This window comes from Cricetulus griseus, chromosome 2 (genome assembly GCF_003668045.3).
Source record: "Cricetulus griseus strain 17A/GY chromosome 2, alternate assembly CriGri-PICRH-1.0, whole genome shotgun sequence".
NCBI lineage: Eukaryota > Metazoa > Chordata > Mammalia > Rodentia > Cricetidae > Cricetulus > Cricetulus griseus.
Window position 1 is genome coordinate 87442815 of NC_048595.1, and position 26922 is coordinate 87469736.

The 26922-nt window shown below is 39.6% G+C and overlaps 1 long non-coding RNA gene across 8 annotated transcripts in view; it reads left to right on the forward strand.

Annotated features, from left to right (window-relative positions):
• LOC103160568 overlaps nucleotides 1-26922 on the forward strand; it is a 110425-nt gene that overhangs the window by 68339 nt on the left and 15164 nt on the right. For all 8 annotated transcript variants that reach the window (XR_004768252.1, XR_003482864.2, XR_004768251.1 and 5 more), the window contains exon 4: nucleotides 19361-19479. This is a non-coding gene — a long non-coding RNA (uncharacterized LOC103160568). The remainder of the gene's footprint in view (nucleotides 1-19360; nucleotides 19480-26922) is intronic.

A 26922-nucleotide genomic window follows, 5' to 3' on the forward strand; every position in this document is an offset into this window, starting at 1 on the left:
CATAGAGTATCAAAGCTCAAACATTTTCAGAGACTTTTAGGTTTCATGTTTCCCAAAGTGAGGGACTATGCCCTGATTGTGCTTGGGGCCATTTTGGTGCAGTATCTGGATGTAATGTTATTATTGATTCCTGTAGGAAGCAAATGTTATTTTTCATATTCCAGTTTTCTTTTTGATTTGGGAAAGGTTTTGATCAGAGTCAGTAAGTCTTCTTTTCTTCTTCTGTGCATTGCTTACTCATGGTCTTTATTTTTCCTTCTGCTTATAAATGGAGCTAAAGCAAACTTCAGGGGGCAAAACTTTCTTTAGAACCCTCTCAAAAAAAAAGAACCCTCTTTATGAGGGTTATCATCTGTTTTGTTTTTTTCTTTTTTTTTTTTTCATAGCTAAATGCTTACATTTGGCAAGAGATATTCTTTTTTTTTTTTTTTGGTCAAGGAGATGTAAGATTTACCTTAGTACAATATTTACGTAACTAAAAGTATAGAATAATACTAAGAAAAAAAGAATAGCAGGCACTGAGACCTACAGATTCTGTCTTTGGAGATGCCAGGGTAAAAAGCAATTTGGTCCCCAACCTCTGAAAATTGCAGACAGATGGAGAAAGTAAGGATGTGGTTGCTTTTCTGTTTCTGTTGTCTTGATGTGAATGGCCACTCTTGAGCCATACATATTTACTGTTGTAAGCACTTCAAAACTGTTAGGAAGCGCATGAGATGCCCACTCTAATGAGTTTGTCTCTTTAAACTTAGATCAATTCTGCTGAACTTCACTGTCTTTGTGTACACCTTTCCCCTCTTAGCTGAGGCTTCCTGGAATTATTTCCACCAAACATGTGAATGACTTAATTGTTTCTCATGGTGATTAACTGCCAGAGAATGAAGGACTCAGTGGGAAGCTAAGCAAGGCTGGGCTACATCCAGGCATATCAGATTCAGGCCATGCCTGCAGCTGGTAGGCTGCACGAAAGCCCCTCTCCATCTTCCCGGATAACAGGTCTCCTGACAGGTACTGGCCAGAGTCTGCCCACCAAATGCTTCCATGGCTCTCGTTGGAATATGGCTGAATGCCTCCTGAAAGCTTGCAGACTGTGTAATTTTGAAGGCGAACTGTTGCTCCAGGTGAGATAGGATTGGTCATGTTGTCTTTAGGAAACCTCTACCCTTTCATTGTCACTTTAGCTTTCACTTCTTCAAATCAAATGTGGAAAAAAGACACTGGGCTCTGGAGAACATCTGGGTAGCATATTGGCCAAAGGGATCTGTTTCTCTTTTGCTTTTACAGTAAGGAAACCATCCTCCATTCTGGGAAGATGATTAATGATCTCACACATAAGCCAAAAGACTATGAGCTTTTATATTGCACTCTCTCTCTTCCTCTCTCTTTCTTCCTACCTGTGGACAGATAAGGTCTTTCTGTGCAGTTGGCTCAGCACACTTAAAATTCCAGGAACCTCCCAGCCTGTGCATTGCACTGACGGCTTTCCCTTTGGTGCATTTGAGCAATTATCTGGTAGACAACAGAGGAATTTCTGAAACCCAAGAATCTGCCTTTGTCCTCCCCTTCATTTCGCCCCTATTTCTGTTCAGCAAAGGCAAACCACAGCCCAGACAGGAAGGCACGTTCACAAGTGTGTGGTGACCTGCCGGACTGGGTTGACTCATGACTGAGGTCAGGGTCACCTCCTGTGGCCACCTGATTTCCAACACCACAAAGAGAACAGACTTGGCTGTCAGTCCTCATTTCTACCCTTCCTGCAATTGCCTGAAGCCTTTCAGTTTCCTCTTGATTTCTCATGGTTCTTGATGCATCGTCTGACTGCACATCTAGGTGTGGGACCTGGGGTCTTGGGGTTGCAGTCTCATGACACCAGCAGAGCATCCTCTGCTTTAACATCACCCCCACCCCAATTCCTGACCCCTATTTCCATATTGTTTCAGGTAACTTTCCTCTCTCAGTCTGTGTTTATCCTCACCTCTGTGCTCTCTCTCTCCCTCTCTCTCTGTGCGTGCGTGCGTGCGTGCATGCGTGAGTGCGTGCGTGCGTGCGTGTGTGTGTGTGTGTGTGTGTGTGTGTGTGTGTGTGTGTATGTGCGTGTGCATGTGCATGTGTAGGAGCATGATGAGGACAGAGGTCAACATCTGGCATCTGATGCTTTCATTGATCACTCTCTACCTTGCTTTTTGGAGACAGGTTCTCCCACTGAACCTGAATCTCACCAGTTGAATTATACTGGATGGCCAATGGTCTCCAGGGATCTTCCTGCCTCTGCCCCACCCCTTCTCCCCATGCAGGGATTACTGATAGGCATTGTCACCACATCCGACTTTTTACATGGGTGCTGGGGTCTGAACTTAAGTCCTTGTGCTTCTGACGTAAGCACTTTAATGACTATGGCTACTCTTTGATGCCACAGAGTTTTAAACAATATTTCTTTTCCCACTCCTGAACACAGGACACTCTCACTGTGGACTACAGGGACATAATATCTTTCATGTTTGTGTCTCCATATTTGTATCTCCACATCCTCTATTAATTCTTTACACCACACCATCCTCCTCATCCTCTCTCTTCCCCAGGCAAGGTTTGCTAAGGGAGCCTCAAATTTTTGTAGACCCAGATAGATCAGCAGAGAAATACAGCCCTCAACCACCATCCCTCTTTTTATGACTTGGCTATTATTGGACACCATCACCACAGGGGGCAGAAATGCCAGCAGCATAAACAGGCATCTAATGTATCTATGGGGAATGTGTGTTGTCACCATACTTCTGGTGGGTAATTAATACTAATACTAATACTAATACTAATACTAATACTTATACTAATACTAATACTAATACTTACTAATACTGACACTAATATTAATAAAAACTGTGTTCTGGGTTCATACTTCCAGTGATTCAATCCTCCACATCCAGGATAGATTGCAATGGCATATGCATGCATACAATTTAACATTAAATGCAGTATGGCACATTGTTTTGGATCCTGGAACACAGAAAGGACATTGGTGGTAAACCTAATGAAATTGGAAAAAAGTATCAAATTTACTTTTTTTTTTTTTTTTTTTTTTTTTTTTTTTTTTTTGGTTTTTCAAGACAGGGTTTCTCTGTGTGGCTTTGGAGTCTATCCTGGCACTCGCTCTGGATACCAGGCTGGCCTCAAACTCACAGCAAATTTTACTTTTTAGTTGTGAGAAATGTACTATGGTAAAACAATAAGTTAGCACTGGGGTAACTGAGCAAGTCACACAGGGCTCTCTGTACGCTGATACTGTCCGGTGAACTGAAAATAACTCTAAAACAGTGTTTGTTAAAACATTCATCTAAGAGGGTTTTCTCTGCAGCTCTATTTGCCAAAGAAAAAGTTGCAAACAACTTGATACCCAATCATCTTTTCAATGATTTTGATTCCTCACTGCTGAGGTAGCAAGTCAACTCAATGGTGTTCTTTGAATTATATAGCAATCCATTTACAATATTTTAACTAGTAGAAACTTACAAAATATTACAGTATTAAAATATGTGCTCATAGAAAATTTGCAGAATGTTCTGAGATAATAGGATTAATGGGGATTTTAAAAATTGTGCATATCTGCCACTTGCTTGCTTACAACTCTAGACAAGGAAGTTAGTGGTCCTAAACCTGATTCCCTATCCAAAAATGAAAACAAGAAAGCTTAAAATTTTCATATATTGGGCTCACCAATTATGTGTAAGCTTGTAAGTATATAAATACATATAAAACGTTGAATATATGTGTTTGACAGGTTTTTTCCTATCTGGACATTGTGTTGGTTTGACAATCCATTCTTTTGTTTAATTTCTATTTGTAAACTTGGTAGTCAGATTGCCCTGACACAGGTTGGATAGTGACATATTGAGCTCTGAGAATCGGGCTCAGATGTCCACAGATAAACTATTAGCATCGAGTAAGGTGAAGTCTCTCCAAGGGATCTCAGTGACTCACACACTTACATTAGTCCTGACCACAATTAACTTGCCATTCATATGCACCATTTAGAATGTGTCCTTCAGGAAGGAGTTGGCATAAAATGGATTGGTTGAGAAGAGAGTGGCAAGGGACCAACCTCAGTGTCATGTCAGCAGCCACACAGATGACACCCTATCAAGTTGACCCCAGTTTCCCTTTTCCTCTGGTGGGTCTGTCTCATAATGGGGCAACAAGCATCACCTTGTCAACCTATGTGGTATCATTAAACACGAGGTCACATGGTAAATTCCCTACCTCTAATTAGGGCCTTCAACAGAGGCTCAAGTGACTTGGCTTTGCATACTGCTTGTCCAAAGCTGGTCAGGTTGACACAAGGATCCATCACCCTGACAATGGGCTTCCTTATTGGGAATGAGCAGCTTTGACAACTCCCCTGATGAATATCCACTTGTGTTACTAGAGTGAGTCAGTGGTCTGGGTCCAAGCAAATCAATAACCATGACAAGGAAGACTTCATGAGTCTAAGAATGAAAGGGACAGACTGTAGACCCTGTGTAGTTGCTTAAGATAATGACTCCCTTTAGGATTTGTTGGGCCTTTTCTTTCTTCTGAGTGCTACAAGTAGCATTTCTTCTAGTATGTATGGCATACTCATCTGCTTTATTGTATCTACTCTGTCCATTCATATCATATTGAGAAAATATGATTCGATTCCTTGATAGTGTTAGCTGAACCCAGCAAATGGAGCCTGGTCAAAACACTCAGGTGTGAGAACCCTGGGAGCTACCCTCCAGGGCTGACTTGGTCTGGAGAGTGCTGGTGATCCTTCACATCTACTGTTCATTAGGGCTTGTCGTGGCTGGCAAAGCATGAGAATTGGAGTCAGCAGATTTTGCTTCAGAGCTTTGGGGCTAATTGTCTGGATGACCTTGCATGAATCAGCTTTTGGGCCTCTTTGACCATAAAATATAGGATAACAATACCACACATCGTGGCTATGAATTAAGTCACTAAGAACTTTACTATACAACGTATTATTAGTCCTCATAAATCATAATTCAAACACTTGTCTATGTGCTATGATATTTCTGAAATTCAAAAAGGTTGGAATTGGTTGTGTTTTAAAAAGTGGAAATCTGATCCAACTGACTAGTGTGTAACATGTAGAAATACACCCATTTTATTAAGATTTATTTTTGGACTTAACATTTTCTTTGGTTGATGAATCTATTTCCTCTAGTGTATCTTCTACACCTGATAGTCTCTCTTCCATCTCTTGTATTCTGTTGGTTATGGTTGCATCTGTAGTTCCTGATCATTTACCCAGATGTTCTATTTCCAGCATTCTCTCAGTTTGTGTTTTCTTTATTGCCTCTATTTCAGTTTTCAAGTCTTAAACTGTTTGCATTGTTTCTTTCACCTGTTTGATTATTTTTTTGTTGGCCTTCCTTGCTTTCTTTAAGAGATTTGTTGATTTTTGCATTTTTTGGTTTGTCTTTTCCTACATTTCTTCTGTTTTTTGTTTTTTTCTTCCATTTCTTTCAGGGAGTTTCTCATTTCCTCTTTAAGGGCCTCTATCATCTTTATAAAGTTATTTTTAACGTCATTTTCTTCTGTTTCATCTGCGTTGTGATGTTCATGTCTTGCTGGTGTAGAACCCCTAATCTGTGGTGGTGTCATATTACTAGTTATGTTGTTGAATATATTCTTATACTGTTGTCTACCCATCTTTTCCTCCAGTGGGTGCAGGTGGGGCCTGTGACTTAGGGGATCTCTTTTCCTCCAATTGTGTAGGTGGGACCTGTGGCTTAGGTGGTTATCTTCCTCTCCCAGTGGGGGCTGGGCCTGGGCCCCAATGGTGGGAGATACAATGCTGGGTGGTTTGGGGTGTGAGGGGGTGTCCCCAGGTCTCTGGGTTTTCTCTCCTGGTAGGGACAGGGTCAAGGCTCCAATGACAGCAGATGCAGTGCTGGATGGTTTGGGGCTGCCCCCAGGTTCTGGGGATTCAATGGGTGGGACAGGGTAACTTGCCTCAGTCAAGGGCTTCCAATGAGGGGAGAACAGGAGAAGGCCCAGCAGTCACCTCTTCCAGAGTTGGAGTTACAGGTGGTCGTGAGCTACCCAGCATGGGTGTTTCGAGCTGAACTCAGCAAGTGCCGTAGGTTCTTTTAACTGCTGAGCCATCCCTCCAGCCCCTACTCCAAGTTCTAAAGAGCCCATAAGTTGTAGTATATCCGCTCTTATAACTGAATATCTAACGTGTATCAAGACTCCAATTACTTGTTTTTGTGCTAAATGATTGTCATGTACCCAAAATGAGATTTCTACATAAGGCTTAAAGACACAATTTCACAGTTTCCCTTTTGTCATTACAATTCCAAAGCCTTGACTCAAGCCTCTTCAACCAAAGACCCACTAGAATTCATATGAAGATGTTTTATCTCTGAATTTACAGCCATGTTGAATCCTTTCTCTTTCCTGTGTCCTTCTGAGAGAACTGAGTTCACTTGCCACTCTTGCATGGTCACATAGGGTAGAGCAGGAGAAAGTTCTTCACTGTGTGACTTCTGGTATATCTTTTTATGCCTTCACGCCTCCAGTCCCTATGAACAAAGCAGTAAAATGGTGAAAATGGAATATGAAAGTTGGACATGTCTGTACACTAAAACCCTGTTCTTGTTATTGAGTTCTTACTTTTCTCCACAAAACTGTAACATTAAATATTTGAAGTTGTTTCCAGGACTGAGACAGTATAGGGCAAGTGGACACTATCCTGCTGTGCCTTTGGAACTTGGACATGTCCATTCACAAAACATTCCCTCCTGGTGGAAGCAACTTCTCCTTTTCTGAAAGAGCCTTACTTCTCTTTCCTACAAGGAGGAATCTGCCTCTCTGCTTGCCATTGTTTTCATCTCTACACACTGCTGGGATGCTAGAATAAGCTTGCATTCCTTAGCTACAGTGCAACCCAGGTTTCAGAGTCAACTGTCCTGTTCCCTATCATTTCTTCCACCACATAAATTGTATTCTCTGCCTTAAATGTTTTCCAAACTCTCCAACATCTTGGCTAACCTATAGATGCATGGGAATTGATGGACATCTCTGTCAAGGTCTGTCACTGACATCTCTGTCGCAGACTGGCTGATGTGGATGGAATGCTCTCTCTGTGCCAGGTGCTATTCTAAGAACTTTCTGTAATTATTATAACAATGCTAGTAAGAGATCCATGCATTGTCCACTTGTTTAGAGAGAAGGAGACAGGGCACAGAGAGTTGGTAATGCCCTCTGGGAACAGAACATGGAAGTCTTCTCTGCTATATTGCCCATGTGAAAATGGCTGTCTGTCTTTGGGCTTATGTGCACAGGAGAATTTTGACATTGTTCTTTCACCAGAAGGCACCATTATTGCCATACACAAAGTTACACTGTACTGAACAAGAACAGTGTTGATCTTGCCTCTCCTAGACAAGTCTTATGAAGGGACTGGATGATGTAGTTTCTGACTCTCCTAGTAGTCATTTATAGCAAAGGCAGTTTTCAAAGTCTGGCCCATTTTCTGGGTCTCAGTGTAAAATAACTCAGCTCTAATTTAGACTTTTCAAAGCTAGATGAAAGTAGTTCTCTTAGCAAGAAACTCTTGCTATATTCTTTAAAAATATTTTTTTAAAAAACCTGTCTCAGTGTTTTACCTACATATATGTCTGTGTACCGTGTGCATGCAGTACCTACTCAGGTCAGGAGAGGGAATCAGATATCCTGAAACCAGAGTTACATATGGTTGTGATCTGCCTTGTGGGTGCTGGGAACTGAACCTAGATTCTCTCTAAGACCAACAAGTGCTCTTAGCCAGTGAACCAGTCTCTGCAACCCCAGTTGTTTCTATATCATGGGAATATTTAAAAGAAAATGGGTTTCAGTGATGTGGCCAGATTTGCTTTAGATCTGGTCTATAGTTTTCTTTCGTCTTATTCAGAACACAGGGCACTTGAAACTGGGCTGGTCTAGTCTTTTCTGTTTTAAATTGTCTATCTTTGTTACTATTGCTATTCATTTCCATTGTACATAGTCACTGTGTATGGTCCTATCATAAGGGCATTTCCTTACAGGTATATGTTGTATATTAAACATATTGCCCCTTATGCTTCCACACTGTCCCATTCTCGGTCCTTTTCTACATCCTGTTAGTGGGGTTAGACAGTTTCACTTCTGTTTTATGTCATAAATATACACATGATTTTATTTATCTATATAAAATACAGGAACCATGTATGACACAATTGTGCTATTTGTCTGAGATTGGCTTAATTTGTTTATTGTGATTTTTTTCCCACTTGCTTCCATAATCCTACAAATTACCAAACTTCATTCTGTATGGCTGAAAACAACCCCATTGTACATGTATGTATACCACATGGAGTTTAGTCTCTTAAAACTGGCTAGAGTAGTTAGTTGTAGGGATGGAAAGGCAGGACGCCCAGTTATTCCCAAGGAGAGTCAAATGTTTAAGCACACATTCTTGCTTCTGCGCGCATGTTCCATCTTTCCTCTTTGCTACTGCAGACTCCTTGTTTGGTTCCCACATCTCTTTCTCCATCAGATGCCCCTCCACCCGTCTTCCTGCTGAAAGCCAACTTATTTTAAAAGGCTAGTGTAAATATCCCTTCTCGTTTGAGATCTTTTATTTCATTTCTAGACTGTCTCTCACCTCCCATTTCTTGCTGTGAGCAATAGTGTCTCTTCCTCCCCACTCTCACTGCAGTTTAGTTCTTCTGATAATTATTTATGTCTAGATACAGTTGTCTTGCTCTCAAAGCAGGCCTTTGCCTTGGTGAATACAAAACTCAGCCAAAGCATTTGTGCAGGTGTGTGCTCTAATGCCCCTAGACTGTAAAAATTGAAAAGCTAATTTCTAGGAGAGATTGCAGTTAAAGGTGTCAGTATGCCTCAAGAATAAAGTTGGAGGCTTCATCAGATAGGAGTTTTCTACAATCTAGAAAGAAGGAACATAGATCAAAGTTCAGACTTGGTGAAGAATCGTTCTGTGTTTTGTAGGTAGCAGAGTGTAGATTTTTGAACCTGGCTTAGGTAAATTCTACATCCATTCCTTCACTTTCTAATCCCCCAAGTATTTCACTTGTTAAAGTGAATTAAAAAAATGTCCTTGGTTTGATATGCTTCACATGGCAAGGATATTTTACATTATATTTTATGCTCCTGCCAGGTTGGCACCAGGACTTTTGGAGCCCTGCCATAACCACAGTTCATCTATCAGAACTGCTCATGTGGCACTTTCTTTCAGGTGGAGATGCCCCAGGAAGAAGCTGCTGAGAGGAGTCTGTCTTTGGTGAGAGTGCTAGGCAGGCATGGGTTTCAAGGCCTGTCATGGCAGAGTCTATGTCCAGCTCCACTGCACATGGTACAATTCCTCTTGCTAAGTTCATAAGGGGGACAGAGATATTGTTATTTACTTGAATATTTGAGCAATATAGTTTGAGGATTGCTTCTAGCAGTATAAACTTCAAATTGGATCTCTAACCCTATTCAGTGATTCTTATACAGTTTCAATAACCCCCTATTTTCTGCTTAGATTACGTGGCAGGGTTTCATTAGATATTTACTAAGTCCTCTTAGTAAATGGTGAAACAAGTGTATGATAAAGGGTGCCAAATACAATTCTTTAGTTTCTTTAGAATTCCAGCAAAAATCCCAAAGTAGGCAAAACCCCTAACCCACACAGTTTAACAAATCACTGGGCAACTTTTGCTAGACCTATTCAGAAGATATAAACTTTTTCTCCTAGCATTAGCCAAATACCTATTTCTAAGCTGAGGGGAAGGCTGAACTTCCTTTCTTGGAGAAAGTCATCCCCTTCCCCTGGTGCTCTCCCCTTATCACAATCCTGGTGAAAATAGCTCCTAAAGAAATACCAGAGGATGTTGGATGTCTTGTATCTACTGTTGACTTAAGTATTACCAGAGCAAGTACTCAGTTTGTCCCTTGTTTACAATGACACTGTTGTATCTGTCTGACTGGACTGCTAATGAATAGTAATGTGTATGTTAGAACCCATAACCAAGCCATATAACTGATATTGTCGCATAGTATTCATTCCTTTGGCCTTGGTTCATCTTTTCACCATTTTTATGACTCTCTACATCAAAGGACAATCCTCTGTAAATGTCATACTAGGCAGTGACCTTGAGTAAAAGGATTCCCAAGTTTTACTGTAAATTTATTGGGGGAGTATCTAGAACAGGAGGAAACATTTAAAAACCTCTTCTGGTCTCCCTCTTTGTGAGCCTTCTGTTGTCAGTCTTCTCTCCCCAGCTATCATGGACCCTGGGCATTGTGCTCATCAGCCAAAGCTTTCTTCTCCTTTTTAAAATTATTTCTTTTCATTTCTTTGAAATTATAGTATAACTACTTCTACTTCCTCCCTAAAAACCCATCTATGTATCCCTCCTTTCTCTTTTCCAAATTCATGCCTCTACTTTCACTTACATGCGTATACATGTGTGTGCATGTAACAAGCATTTCTTTTGAGCATACTCTGAGTTCCGGGACCCTGGTTCAGTGGCTGTCACATGATGGCCACGTCTTTCCTAGTAGACACCCATTGTGTTCAGTATCAGTGTTTGTATCAGTAGCTGACAGCATTGTAGCAGCCTAAAGGGATGATGAATGCTTCTGCCTGTCTGGCATTCAGTAATCCTATCCCTTGTTTCCCCATACAGGCTGGCAGGGACATGGATAGAGCATTTGTTTTACAAATTCACTGGGATAGAGCCAAAGTAAACATCAATTGGAGGTTCCATTTAGGGCTAACTCATTAGAATTTAAAGCAATTTGTAAAAAAAAAAAAAAAAAAAAAAAACTTAATTAGCACAGCTCATTAGAGTCTAATTGGAGTCTACACTCTTCCATTCACCTGGTTGTCACAGTGAGCCTCCTAAGGATACATTGCTGGGGGCCGATGTCTACATGGATGTATATGTGTGGACATGCCAAAGAGCTAATTTTCCCACAGCAGGTTGGGGGTAATCCAAAGGAAATGCATGAAGAATCAGACTGGCTTGACAAAAACAGCATATAATTGCAAAGGGCAATGAGACCCAAGCTTAAAATTTTCTCTCTTATTACAGCCAAAAGATGTTGCTGATGTCAATCTATTCTTAGACTGGTCAAAGGACAGGTCTTTTGGCGACCAGCCACTACTGTCTTCCAGGCCAGTCTTAGGTCACATTAAGATGATTTATTAAGTGTTAAGCCAAAAATCTGTCTGATCCTCATCCTCGTGAGTACCTATAATGGGCCTGCAGCAGTGTCTAGGCACCTTTGCTCTGAGGAAGGTGTTTGTACAGTGTCCAACCTGGAGTCTTCCACTTAACTCTTTGCAATGCCACGTTCCCTACTCTTTACTGTCCTCGATCCAATGTCATCTTTGAAATATGTGGACTTAGACTGTGAAATTTCACCTCTAGACTCAAGACATTGACTATTTTCTTCATGTACTTGGATCCCAGGAATTTATAAACTTAGAAATATAGTGAGGGTCCTGTCCAGCACAACCCCATTGGTAAAAGCAAGGACTGATGTCTAGTGCCCCTATACCTGGAAACAGCGGTACATCCTGCTTCCTTGGACATTTTACCCCAACTTATGTCTCTTGGTTTCTGGAGACTCAGTTGTCATGAACCCAGCTTGCCTTTTGATAACCTTTCCAGATGTCTGTGATTCTCTTCAATCTGCCTTTCTTTGGGCTCCAGATAATTTTCACTCTCAACAGTCTTTACTAGTGTCATTTTGAGCTTTTCTTCCAACCTGACCTTGAATGCTCCGCTTTTCTTATCTTTTCTACTTCCAATGAAAATCTTAAGGCACAGGACAGTTAATTCACTGCTACCCTTAACTCTGACAGAACAAAATTTACTCCCCCCACCCCGGCTCCCCAGCCTTCATACTCATCCTCAAGTGGATCTAGCCAGTAGTTCTATTTTTAGCATTTTCTGCAGTTGCCTTGCACCTTCACTTCATAATAAACACCATTTCAATTAGTGTCTCTTGGCCTGGCCTTTTCCACACACCAGGCATATTGGGTATATTTGTACCATGGTATTTTTTAACATACCTATAGATATGAATTACTTCCTGTCTTGCAAACCTCAAATCTGATTGTTACCCCCACAACCTTCATGCCACTATTGCACTGCTGGGCACATCCTGTCTGCAAGGGCTGTACTCAGAATTTACTTCTGGATAATGCTGGCTAATGGTGCTGCATGCCTTTCATCCCAGAACTCAGGAGGCAGAGGTAGGAGTATCCCTGTAAGTTTGAGACCAGACTGGTCTACAGAGTGAGTTTCAGGACAGCCAGGGCTACACAGAGAAACCCTGTCTTGAAAATAAAGTGCCATTGTCTTAGGGTTTCATTGTTGTGAAGAGACACCATGACCTTGGCAACTCTTATAAATAAAAACATTTAACTGGAATTGGCTTTACAGTTCAGAGGTATAGTTCATTATCATCATGGTGGAAAACATGGTGTCATGAAGGCAGACATGGTCCTGGAGAGGTAGCTGAGAGATCCAGAGATCTATATCTGGATCCACAGGCAGCAGGAAGAGATCATGAGCCACTGGGTCTGGCTTTAGCTTCTGAAACCTCAAAGCTCAGCCCTAGTGACACACTTCCTCCAAAGAGGCCACACGTACTCCAACAAGGCCATACCTCCTAATAGTGCCACATTCTATGAGCCAATGAGTCCATTTTCATTCAAATCACCACATCCATCAATAAATTTTTCTCTCTAAGCAACCTGCACAGAAACTCCCCAGCACTATGAAAGCTAGATAGCTGGGAGGAAGTTTTCAAGTAAGTTTCAGCTTGACCTGTCTAGGTCTTGCCACTAAAGTGCATGGTATCTTCAGTAGCAGGGTCTTAGCATCTAGTTATGCTAAGAGCAATGATAATAACCTGTGTTGTTTTAGGGACTTCTGGGGCCTCTCTGACCAGTAACTTACATCCCATTCCTGATCTTATAATTTACATTTGATAAATCCATGACTTCTGGAATTAGCATTGTCCACCAGTACAGGGTAACTCTATTCCAACTCCTTTTAAAGATTATATTTTTAAAACCAGTTTCAAAAATACTAGGTTTTTATATACATTTTCCATATAGCCTTAGTTTTTATGCACCCATTTTTCAGCTACTACTTTTTTCTCCAATCCCCCACCCAGGACCATTTAAGCATTTAACCCGCAGTATTCTCCACCCACTGTTCTTATATTACATGTGTTCTATTATCCCCTCACTCATTAACGTTTTCTCTCTACTTCCTAGCTACTTCCTCAGCCCTATTGACATTCCACATTAAACACAAAATCTAAAAACTAGAAGCTAGAATGCACATGTGCATGAGAACATGTGGTGTTTTTCTTGCTGGATCTAGATCACCTCACTTAGTATGATATATTCCATTCCCATCAACTTTCCCACACATTCAGTTTTCTTTATAGCTAAATACAGTTCAATTGTGTACATACACCACATTTCAATTGTCCATTCATGAGGTGATGGACAGCTAGGCTGATTCCATTTTCTACTTACTATGACCAGAGCACCAGAGATGAATGTGCAAAGATATCTGCATCAAGATAGAGTCTCTTAGGTACATTCCCAGGAGTAGTAAAGCTGAATCACATGGTAATTCTATTTTTAAATTTTTGAAAACACCCTCCTTATTGACTTTCATAGTAGTGGCACCAGTGTTGACTCCCATCAACAGTGAAAAAGCAGTCTTCTTTCTCTACATCCTCACCAGCCTTTGTTGACTTTGTTTCTTTTCTTTTCCTTTCCTTTCTTTTCTTTTCATTTTTCAAGACAGGGTTTCTCTGTGTAGCTTTGGTGCCTGTCCTGGAACTTGCTTTGTAGACCAGGCTGGCCTCGAACTCACAGAGGGAGGAATGCTTGTTTTTCTATTTTTGTGAAAGAATGCCACTAGAATTTTGATTGTGATCACATTGAATCTATAGATTTTGGGGCAGGGGCAGGGAAGATAGTCGTTTCACAATAATGATTTTCCCAATACATGAACCTGGGATGTCTTCCCAGCCTACTAGTATCTTCTTCAATTTCTTTCTTCAGTGTTTTACAGTTTTCATTCTAGAGGCCCAGTTAGCTTTATTCTAATACATTTTATGGTTTGAAGTATGAATGGGTTTATTTCTCCAAATTTCTTTTCAGATAATTTGTTATTGATATAGAGTAAGACTAATGATTTTTGTGTGTTAGTGTTGTATCTTGCTGCTTGTCTGGAATTGTTTATCAGCTTTTGGAGTTTTCTGATGGAGCTTTTAGGGTTTCTAACAATGTCATTTGTAAATAGAAACAATTGATTTCTTCCTTTCCTACTTGTATCTCTTTTATTTTCTTCTCTTGTCTTACTGCTCTAGCTAACACATTTTTTTTTATCAATGGCTTAATATGTATCATTTAGTTACTTACTTAAGATTTTCTAATGTTGGTCTTTAGGCATATACATTTCTTTCTGAGGACTGCTTTCATCATATGCCATGGATTTTGGTCTGTTGTGTTTTCATTTTTATTTGATCCCAGGAATTTTTAGAATTTTGTAATGATTTCTTCATGGACCCAGTCACTCATTAATATGTTGTTTAATATTCATGAGCTTGTGTAGTTTGATGGTTTCACTTGTTGTTGATTTGTAGACTTATTTAACTGTGATCAGATAGGATGCCAGGAATTGCTTCAGTCTTCCTGTCTTGTTGAGATTTGTGTTGTGTGCCAATTTATGATCTGTTTTGGAGGAAATTCTATTGGCTGCCAAGAAGAATATATATCCTAGAGATTTGTTTTAAATTCTTTTTAAAATTTATTCCTTGTATCTTTCACATCATGCTTCTTGTCCCTTCATATACACCCTCTGTCCTTGCAACTGCCCCCCAAAAAATAAAATAAAATTTAAGACAAAAAAGAAAAAAGAGAGAAAGAAAAAAATCAGTCTTTGTCATGGACGCTGTAGTGTGACAGAGTGAGTCATGCAGTAAGCCCATTGCCCCATATATCCTTACTTGCAAGTATTCATGGCAGACAGTCATTGGTCTGGTTTGAGGTCTCTGGTTGCTGCTGCACTATTGATGCTGGGCCCTGATTGGAACACCTCCTGCTGTTGCCCTATGTTGTGGAAATCCTGTGGCTTTGGGTCTGTACTGTAGTGTTTTGATGGAATGTTCTGTAGATGTGTGTTAAGCCCATTTAATCTGTCATGTTGCTTAACTTACACATTTCGACAGGCGTTGGTGGCTCACGCCTTTAATCCCAGCACTAGGGAGGTAGAGGCAGGTGGATCTCTGTGAGTTTGAGGCCAGCCTGATCTCCAGAGTGATTGCCAGAACAGCTTCCAAAGCCACACAGAGAAACCCTGTCTCAAGAAAACAAAGCAAACAAACAAACAAAAACAAACAAAAAAACTTACACATTTCTTTAGTTATTTATTTTTGTGGTGAGAGTGGGCTATTGAAGACATCTATTACAATTGCCCTAGTCTGTTTTATGAAACCAAGTTCACCGGTTTGGAGTATATATGTTTAGAATCATAACGTCCTCTTGAAGCATTGTTCCTTAACCTGTATGAAGTACTTATCTTTATGTTTTCTCATTAATTTTGAGGTCGGTTTTGCTAAATATTAGGACAGCCTCACTTATTTACTAATAGGTCCATTTGTTTAAAAAACCTTTCGCCACTCTTTCGATCTAAGGTTGCTCGGTCTTTTGTGATGTGTTATCTAATCTACTACTATGCATCATTTGATTGAAGAATTGAGATCATTACTATTCTGAATTATTACTGAAAGTTGTGTATTTATTTCTGCCATTTTGATGATTTTTTTCAATGTTATTTCCCCCTCTTGCACTCTTGTTTTTATTATTATTCTAACATGATTTGTTCTTTCTTGTGGCTTTGTGGATATTTATTTATTTATTTATTTATTTATTTATTTATTTATTTATTTTTTCTCTTCATTCTAAAGAATCCCTGTAACTATTTTCTGTAGAGTTGGCTTAATGGTCATAAATTCCTGTAGCCTACTTTTATCTTAGAAAGATTCTATTTTTCCTCCAATTGTGACAGATAGATTTGCTGGGTATAAAAGTCTGGGTTGGCAGATGTTTTTCAGAACTACTCAGGTCCTTCTGGCTTTTACAACTTCAGTTGAATAACCTGATGTTATTCTGATGGGCCTGATTTGGTTTTTTCTCTTGGTGCTGTCAATATCCTTTCCTTGTTCTATGTATTGCATATTTTAATTATAATATCACAATGGGTTGTTCTTTTTTCTGGTTCTGTTTGGTGTTCTAAATATTGCTCTTGTCTGGTTTGGCATCTATTTTTTTTAACTTTGGGAAATCTTCCCTTATGGTTCTTAAAAAAAAAGGTTTTTATGTCTTTAGGACGAGGTTATTCTCCTTATTCTTTGCCTGTTATTCATAGGTTTTTATCTTCTTGGTAGTACTCTGTATATATTGGAGCTCACATAATACGCACTATTTTATCTTCATCCTTGTTGTATTACTCTAGTTCCTCCACCTTGTTTTCAAGCTCATATATTCATCTATTTCTTTGATGCACTCTATTGCTGAGACTTTCATGGTCCTTTTTGATGGATATATATTGAAGTACTGAAATAAGAATATATTTATTCCAGTACTTCAGATTGCCTTTTATTTGTTTCTCTTTGTTAAAGTCATCATTTACATCTTGTATCACCTTCCTTTTTTTGATTTAGCTGTTTGCATTTTCAGGCAGAAACTCATTTTCTGTGATTTCTCTAATTATGCTCTAATCATGCTGTTCTGTCTTGGAATTTTTTCAAATTAATTCTCACTAGGTGTTGTTACTGTGGGATTAATATTTTGGGAGAGAGAGAGAGAGAGAGAGAGAGAGAGAGAGAGAGAGAGAGAGAGAGAGAGAGAGAACTGACAGTCTTTGTTTGGAATTCCTATAAATAAATCCAAACCACCCAGAGTCCGGGAGCATAGTGGAAGGGGAGCATGGAGACTTGCACGTAGGGCAATTATGCATTCTTTGTGGACTTTGTTTGAACATGCCCTATCCTTCCTGAAGCTACTTTGTCTCCTTCCTTCCTATGTGCTCCCTGACTTAAAGTACTCTTTCTCAAATACACCTTCAAATTCTCATTTCTCCATACCATCTCTTTGCTCAGAAATATGAAATTCCCTAATCCCCTTTGTTACCATAGACATTTCCTCACTGGCATCTCTTCAGCATGAAGCACATCTGGAGTGAAATGGCTTGGCTAAGGTCTGAGGTGAGGAGGATGTCAGTTTGTCCTGAGTAGACTTCTTGTTAACCTCAAATCACAGTTTCAGGGGCTGGGGAGACACAGTTCAGTGACTCAGCATTTGTTTACAGTGCACAGGCCTGGATTTGATCCCCAATGCTGGTGGCAGAGGGTGGGGGTGGGGAACAAGTGAGCAACCAGACACAAATTAAAACAAACCTTCCAAATGGCAGCATTCCCCCACAGTTTCACAGGGCATGGTTAGTCTTCTGTTGGAAATTCCTTGGTTCTCTGGTTTCTTATTCCTCTAGCTAGAGTAATTTTGGCCAGATAATTAAAAAAAAAAAAAAGACTCCTTACCTCTTTCACCACATCCCAGACATAGTCCATCTGTCACTGGGATCCCATCCATCCCTGTGAGCTCATCTCTTTACTTCACTTTGGGCCTAGCTCCCTAAACCTTGTCAGAGGTCCTCCAACTCCATTGCTCTTCCAATTGTTGGAACTGTGTCATTCACCATAGAGCTTCTGCCTGGAAGGTTTTACCGTGCAATTTTTACAGTCACCTTTCACATGTACTTCCCCAGAAAAGCCTTCTTTGACCAAAAGATTAGTTTAAGTGTGCCTGGAATTCTCTCTCACTTTCATACATTGTGGCTCACTTAGAATTATTTTGGGTCTTTCATTGTCTTTATAATTACTATTTTTGTTAAAATTTGTGTCCCTCACCAAACTAGTATACAAGTGGCCAAACTTTTCCAAGATCTGCTATAACTACTATATATATATATATATAATATATATATATATATATATATGTTATATATAATTATATAACTACTTTTAAAATTTTTCATAGTAACCCTAGAAGGTATATACTGCTATTGTCCTTCCCATATACAGATGAGAAAATTGTGACAGAGCAATTAATGCCTTTAATGGAGGTCACATGGCTTACACAAAACAGAACTGATAATTAGATCCATATTCTTTGTCTCTACAATGTCTGCCACAGGGTCTATGGCTCTATTTGCTATCACAGTATCCTCTACACCAAACTTCTGGCAAAAAACAGGGATCAGTAAATATATATTGACTCATGGAAGTTGACTAATTTTTTGTAATTAGGATGTCTTTGTTCCTTGTTGCAGAAATAAAGGAAGAAGATACATAATACACACAGTAAAGTTAGTGGCTAGGACTTTGTCTTCCAAACACTTGATAACTCCATGGGCAAGTGCCAGAAATGCCAGGAGAGCTGGCAGTAGGAATTTGTGCTTACCATTTAGTAGTTGTGGCCTACTCCGTCCACTTTCTGCCTGGCATCAGTGAGAAACAGCCCTGTAACTCTTCCAATGAAACCCAGTCCAAGAATCATGGGAAGGGACAGTGGAGGTGGTTTCCCAGTGGGCATTCTCCATTTCAGATGTGGCTAAGGGCAGAGTTCCCTCTTGGTTTGTCCTAAACTTTCACCCCATGATGAGTAAGGGAATGACTCATTAGCAATCTATTTTCACTAGCAAATCAATTCCAACTCAACCCAGTTTCCATTGCCATGGAGGGCAAACCACAGCCATATTGAGCTTGTTAATACTTAAAGCTAGAGTTAGGCAGTTTGCAGAGAACAAAGGCAGTTCTTTGGGGAAATACATACTTGATTTATGGTGTGATGCAGAGGTTAAGGACAAGGGGTTCTTATCATACTGAATTTTATTGCACCAACTATGCATGTTATGGGGCAGTTGCTGTGGATACAGAGCAGAATAAGATAAAGTTACTTCTCTGGGTGTGTTATATCTACCATGCTATCAGGCTGCCTGTGCCAAGTTAATGCAGTTAACTGTGTTAAACTCCAGAAAAACCTTAAAAACATGCTGTTTGAACTCATCATAGAAGGATCTAGGAGACTGACAAGAGGCAGTGGTAGGGTTTTTCAGGTGAGGTGGTAGAATCAACAGAGGTTGGAAAGATATGACTGGGAGGCCCTGGAAGCTATTGGAACATTGGGTCTGTGTGTGGGAAGACCTCCTCATGATAGAGGAGATTACACTTCAGTTACTTCTGTCACTTTCAACAGCCTCAAGTTTAATTCCGCTGTCAGAAAAGCAGTCTGAAGGCAGTGATGGGCACTTCAGTCTGTGTGACTTCTCTGTCAAAGTGATTGACCAACAATTCTGCCTTCGGAGGGTTTAGTCTGTAAGTACTTCTTTTATATTATCCCTTAAACATCCCTTTACCAGTCCTTCAGTCAATGTCTAAGTTGATAACAGATTACCCATGACCCAATTCCTTCAGGGCATTCTATTCAATGCTGAAAAGAGGTATGGGATTAAAGATGATAGGTAGACAGTGTATGCCATGTTTGCGTGATTTTTTTTTTACAATAAATAATACACCAAGCCTTTAAGAGGTCAAGTAGCTTGATGATGGTCATGCAGGTAAGGTTCTTGGATTGAAGTCTTGAAAATTCCCTGGTTCTCAGTTTCCTAATCTGTTATATGAGGGGACTATGGATATATCACAAAGAGCTGCAGGTGAATTCAGACAATATGAATTGGGGCTGGGGAGATGCCTCAGCAGTTAGACACACTCTCTGTTCTCACAGAAGACTTACATTTAGTTCTCAGCATGTACATGATGGCTGACAACCATCTGTAACTCCAGTTCCAGGGGACCCAAAAGCCTCTTTTGGCTCTACAGAAACAAGGTATGCCTTCAGAAACCATATTTACATTCAAGTAAAACATGCACTACTGTAAAATCAAGAAATAAAACATTTTAAAAAAGATTGTCTTTGCATAAAGCCGCACACAGTGACTGCCATATAGTTACTGCTATTATTTTGTTTTGTGTTGGTGTTGGGGATTGAACCCAGTAACTTGGGTATGCCAGGCAAGTGCTCTGCCATTGTACTAGTTTCCTGTCCTACTGTTACTTTTTTTTACTGCCCACAGAGTTAGTGCTAAACAGAGCTGGAGCTGGGCTTGCAGAGATCTAAGGTCCTCCAGGGTCATCATCATTCTGTATCTCCACACACACTCTGTGTAAGATGCTAGCACATGCTTTGGTTCATCCTCTCAGAATAAAAACAAGAGGCAGAAATAAGCTAGAGAATGAAATGGCATCATAGTGGTGTTGGATAAGTGATTACAGAGTAGACAACCAGGCTGAGTCTGTGGCAACCCTCCATTTCTTAACACTCGCTAAGTGCTCTTCTAGGACCAAGTCCAATTCCAGTGAAACCCGGCATCTGGGGACATCTGGACTTCAGTGCCTGATGGCCTGCATGGCTTTCTACTCTCTTATTCAAAGAAGTGGCCACATCCAAAAGGGCTTTGGACTTGGCTGACTTGGGTGTTTCACATTCCAAATCCAATACTTGTGCACTCTCTGATCATGGGCTCGGTTTTTAGTGTTCTTCAGTTTCAGTTTCCTCCATTGTATGTGCAAAGAGTGGATGCCTAGACGTGTGGTTGGAATAAAGTGATATGAAGGTGAAATTGTATGTCAGATTTAGCATCCTGTTATTCCAGTAATGGAAAGCTCTCAATGCATGGTAGCATTAATTATATGGAAGTTCTGAATCTTTTGAAAGAAGCTTGTTGATGACTCTTCGATAACAAGCAGTTTATTTCCTATGTGGACTTCAGTAAGTTCTTTGTCAGATGACAGATCTCCAATTGTGCTCTTTCTGGACACTCTATAGGGATGTACAAGGAGCTAGGAGCCCAGAGGAGATTTGCTGCCAGGCTGAATTTTATTCTAAACAAACCCACAGCATGGAAGTGTGGAATTACCAAAGGCCAGTCATTTATTCCTTTGTTGTGGACTTGGAAAGAATGATATACATACATACATACATACATACATACATACATACACACACACATACACACATACATACATACATACATACATTCCTGTGTTTGTGTGTAGAAATTCCCTCCAAAGATATAACAAATACAAATGCAAAAGGAACACATTTTTATTTTTTCTCCACTTTTTATTCCAAGTACAGCCCTAGTTTCATTTCTTAGTTCCTGTTAGTTGTTTGCCATCTCTTTCAAATTTCTATTTTCCCATAAATTCCTCTATTTCTTAGTGCTTTCATCTTTTCCTTTTTTTATTTTCAGGCTGCTTTTTTATTTTCAGAAATTTTCATTTCTGGTTTACAGAGAAATCAGTTTTTTTTTTTGAGTTCAGACAGCTAGTTTGGTCAGGTAATCAAATAGTCATTATTTCATCTATAGGTAGAGAAGGAAGTAAAACAAAACAAAAAGAATAAAAAACAACAAATAAATAGCAGAAGAAATGACAAAGAATGAACAAAACTCCAACTTTTTGCCACAAACCACAACCATCAAATCTAAATCCTGCGCCCAAGCTTTAACTCAGGCACCAGCAAGACCAGCTTGAAAGGACTGATTACACCACATAGTTTGGATTGGCAATGGGTGTAAAACCGTTCTTTGTTCATAAAGTCAATTAAACCAATCCCTCATTTATTTACCCCCACTCAAGACTTGTAGATGAAAGTCCACCCCAGTTATTGTCTTTTTCTTTAGTCTGGGAGGGGCTTCACTTTCTGTCTTTGTTTATGATCAAATCACATTAGACTACAGGTTTGTTTCTCATCTGAAACTATTATGTGCATCACATTAGTGAAGACACATGTAAAACCTTTTCAAGGATAATATGACCCTTTGCTAAAATCCTACCACAAAAAATATCCCCCCCCAAGAAGTGATACTTACCTTAGCAGTCCACAGAAGCATTTGAACCTAGGAAAAAATACAGATATTTATTTTGAGATATGCTATTTTTCTTGAATGATTAAAGTTTATCTTCTGTGAAACATTTAAAACATCTTCACTTAGATGATTTCAAAAACAAAGGTTTTAGTGAATATTAAAGAATAAGTTTGAGTCAGGGGAAGAATAGAAGATAACAAGAATGGAGATATCATAATAGAGGGAGACATTTCTGGTTTATAGAGAAATCAGGCACTAGGGAAATGTCTGGAGATCTACAAAGATGACAACAGCTAACAATCTAAGCAATGGAGGACAGGCTACCTTAAATGCCCTCCCCTGATTATGACATTGATGACTGACTTATATGCTATCCTATAGACTTCATCCAGCAGCTGGTGGAAATAGAAACATACACCCACAGCTAATCACTGAACTGAACTGAAACCCAGATGCAGAGAAGGATGAGTGAAGAGCACAGGGGTCCAGACCAGGCTGGTGAAACCCACAGAAACAGCTGGCCTGAACATCTGGGAACTCTTGCTCCCCAGACTGATAGCTGGAATACCAGCATGGGACTGATCCAGACCCCAGGAACATGGGTTTCTGTGAGGAAGCCTCAGAAATCTACGGGACCTTCTGTAGAAGTTCAGTACTTATCCCTATCATAGGTGTGGCCTTTGGGAGCCCATTCCATATAGAGGAATACTCCCTGAGCCAAGACACATGGTGGGTGGGGGTGGGCCTAGGCCCTATACAATAGACACTGATGACACCCTATGGAAGGCCTCACCATCCAGGGGGAGCAGAAAGGATATGTGATAGATAGGGTTTTAGTTGGGGGGGGCGGTAGGGGAGGACGGGTGGGAGAAGGGAACTGGGATTGACATGTAAAACAATCCTGTTTCTAATTCAAACAAAAAAAAGTTGGAAAAAAAAGAATTTTGAAGGATTTTTAGTGTCTTCTGTTCTTATTGTTAAACCTATTCATAGATTTTTGTTTCTATTCATATTGGTTTTGAAGCTAATCTAGAATTTGATGGTACATGTTTTATTTGTGTATCTGTTGTGTTCTTTTTCCTATCTGCATAGCAGAGTAGAAATCCAGGGGACTGGGGGTGTACCTTAATGTAGACCACTTTCCCAGCACATATAAGACCCTGAATTTGACTTCTTCAATGAAAATGAAATAAAATTTATGCAGCGTCATCCATCCTGATAAACACCCACAAGACTCCTGGTATGTTTCAAGTGCTACGCAATAACTAGAGAAGAAAGAGTTGAGTATAGACACTGGAGGAAAGCATGAGCTACACATGTTAGCTTGCTTGAAACTTCATAATATTGCCAACTGAAAACTTCTATTTAACATTTGCCATAGGAAACTTCCTGGACTGTAAACATTCTATGTAATTCATCTCTTAAGCCCATAACTCTTGTTTTATCTCAGTAATAATCATAGGAAATAAAGCTCCACTATTGTTCTTTGGAGGAAAGAATACTGAAGTTTATCAAGACTGAAAGTGACATAAGTATAGGTCCTAGCTAGTTTATGGTAGGGGCAAGAGTCACACACAACTGCTTATAAATGCTATGTTTTCTTTCTTGTACCAGACTGCACCCATCTATGGAACACACCACACACACAAACACACACACACACACACACACACACACACACACACACACACACACACACACACATACACACACATACACACACACACACACACACACACACACACACACACACACACACACACACCCAAATCAATTATGGTCAAATTTTTGTGTTTTAATATGGAACAAATAACATTTGTTTTTCCTTGCCAAACCTACTGTAGTTTCCCATCATGCATGAGAACTTAGAATCTACTAGAATAAAGGAGCTGTGCAAATAAAAGGTATTATTGTCACAGTTCGCCAAGACAAATGAAAAGTGGTGAACAGAATATCCTTTGTTTCACTGGAACCCTTTAACTGAACTAATTGCTTATTTTCATTTCCTTTAGCTATGGAATGATTCATACAACACATAGTGTGATATATCCAGATGTTAACACAAATCTCACTGAGATCAAACAGCCTCACTTTGCTGAAGAGGATGGATGCTTGTGTGGATCAGACTGGATTACATCTGGTTTCCATAGTGACACATCATGCTTGATTTTAGGAATCATGAAGTACTAGTTGAGCTAATTTTGACTAAATTTCTTTTCCCAGTAGTGGAGGTGAGAAAGAGAAAGTGATTTTGGTTTCTATAACAGAGAATATATTTTAAAGTAGATAAGTGGTTAACAGTGTTTTACCATTCAACACTTCTCACAGATGGCGTAGTTGCTAGCATAATGGAAGCAAAGAGGTGTCATGAAGTGGTTAATCTCTCTTTTATCTAACGGCCTTGTACTTGATAAAGAAGGCTGTAAGCATGTGTATTCAATTTATCATCTTGATTCCACCATGAGGATGGGACTGCACTTAAAAACTGTGATCTAGAACAATTTCCTTACCCTCAAGAACCTCACTTTCCTTATCAATGACATCAAGGAAACACAGCCCACGAAGCATGCAGTTGAATGGAGGGCCTACCTTGAATAATCTAACAGTAAGTCCACTGGCGATGGTACTTTGGCAAAGCTTTCACCATCCATTTGATGGGCCAAGAGAACATTTCTCAACCACTGGCCTTTGGATTCCTCTAGCAGGGCTTGGTCTCAGCCACAGCGCTGGCTCACTTCTTAGGAATTTGGCTGAGGCTCAGAGTCCCACATATAATCCTTTCATTTCATCCCAAGTCTCCAGAATGGTCCACATTGAGCAAGAGGTGAGGAATCCTCCGAGGAAGGAGGCATGTTGCACTGTCAGTGTCCTTTGATATTTGAAGAGGCATCACCTGGTTCCTCAGCATCACAGCCTCTTGGGCCTCTTGTTCTAATGTGACCTTGGTGGAGTGTTTGAGAAACTGTCACTACCTATGGGACTCCATGGTAATCAGCATGTGTACAAAGGAGAGCAAGGCTGCAAAGCCTAGAGCCAGGGTCCTGATGAGTCCCCACTTTGTGCAGCTGACTTCTTTTGTATAATTGAGGTATGGCTGACACCCAATAAAGATATTTTATTTATCTTTTAAATTAAGAGTTTTAAAATAAGTATACATCCATGAAACTGCTTCTTAAATAATGTCGGACACATAGCTATCACCTGAACAGTCTTTTTGTGAAATAATATCACTGAAGACAAGATAAACTTGTCTTCAAGTGTACTGCACAGTATAGTTAATTATGTGCACACTAGGCTTTAGTTGTCTTGCATGGCTGAAACTGTGCCCCATACAGTTGGACAAGCACCTTCTCATTTCCTCCCTTCACAGGTACAGGAAATCATGATCCTGCTTTCTATTTCTACATTTCTATATTTCTGTTTCTGATTCCTGTAGGTTCCTGCTAGCAATGTGATCATGTAGCAGTTGTTCTGTGGCTGACTTACCCCAACCAGTGTGTCTTTCAAGTTTATCCATATGGTAGAGAATAGAAGGACCTCCTTTTTTAAAAAAAATTGATTGAGAATTTTATTAGGAAAAGATGTTAAATTTCAATGTCTTTCTGCACCTGTTGAGCAAGGGGATCATTTTTTGTTCTTCATTCTGCAGGCCCAAGTATATCATTCCCCTCAATTTGCAAATGTTGAAATGCCTTTCCTTCTGGGAGTAAATTCTACTTGATCAGGTGTTTGGTTTGGTTTTTTTTTTTTTTTTGTTTTGTTTTTTTTTGGCAAAGTGCTATTAAATTCAGTCTGACAGTATTTTATCAAAAATTTCTATACTATGCTAACCAAGAATATTGAATTAACATTTTATTTGTAGTGTCTTGGCCAGCTTTTGTATTGGAGTGACAAATGGACCTCTAATTACTACAGAGTATTTTATATTCTTCTATAACTTGGGAGAGTTTTCTAAGACAGAATACTAATTCCTTAAGTGTTTGGTAGCATTAGTATTCACTGAGAAGCCACTTGGTTTTAGGCCAGTGAGTCTCAACCTTTCTAAATTTGCAATCCTTTAATATCGTTTCTCATGTTGTGGTAACTCCCTACAATTAAATCACTTCCATTGTTACTTCATAGCTGTATTTTTCTACTGTTACAAATTGTAATGTAAGTATTTGATATTTCTGATGGTCATAGGTCTTTTGACACCCAAAGAGCTTATGACCCACAGGTTGAGAACCATTGTTCTAGGCTTTACTGAGTTGTGAGCCTTTTAAATACGCCAGTCTGTTTCCTTGATTACTATAGGGCTGTCAGGCTTTCTAAACTTGTCAAGGCAGGCTTTCTAAACTTTTTAAGAAAGTCCTAGAGGGTTGTGTGTGTCTAGTTTTTTCTACTTCACCTACAATGTCTGCTTTGTTAATGTGTAATTATTCATAGCAATTTCTTATGATCTTTTTTATCATAAGTTGTAATTCTCTTGCATTTCTGATTTTATTTGTTCTCTGTTTCTGTGTCTCTGTCTCTCCTTCCCTTCCCTCCTCCTTCAATTTTTTTGTTTGTCTATATTCTTTATCATTTCACTGATCAATTCAAATAAATTACAAAATTGATATTAATAATAACACCAAATTGTCAAGTCAGAAAGCCCATAAAAAAAAGGTAGAAGAAGAGCCTAGTTGAAGGTGGTTGATAGGTATACTGAGCCAGGATTCTAAGGGTCAAAGTTTAGGTATAGAGATTCTGCTTGAGATACTGAGGATCCAAAGATCCAAAGGTTGATAAGCCATTCTTTTTTATTTTTTAAAGTAGAAACAAGATTGTTTTACATGCCAATCCCAGTTCCCTTCTCCCTCCCATCCTCCCCTACCACCTCCCCAACTAAAACCCTACCTAACACATA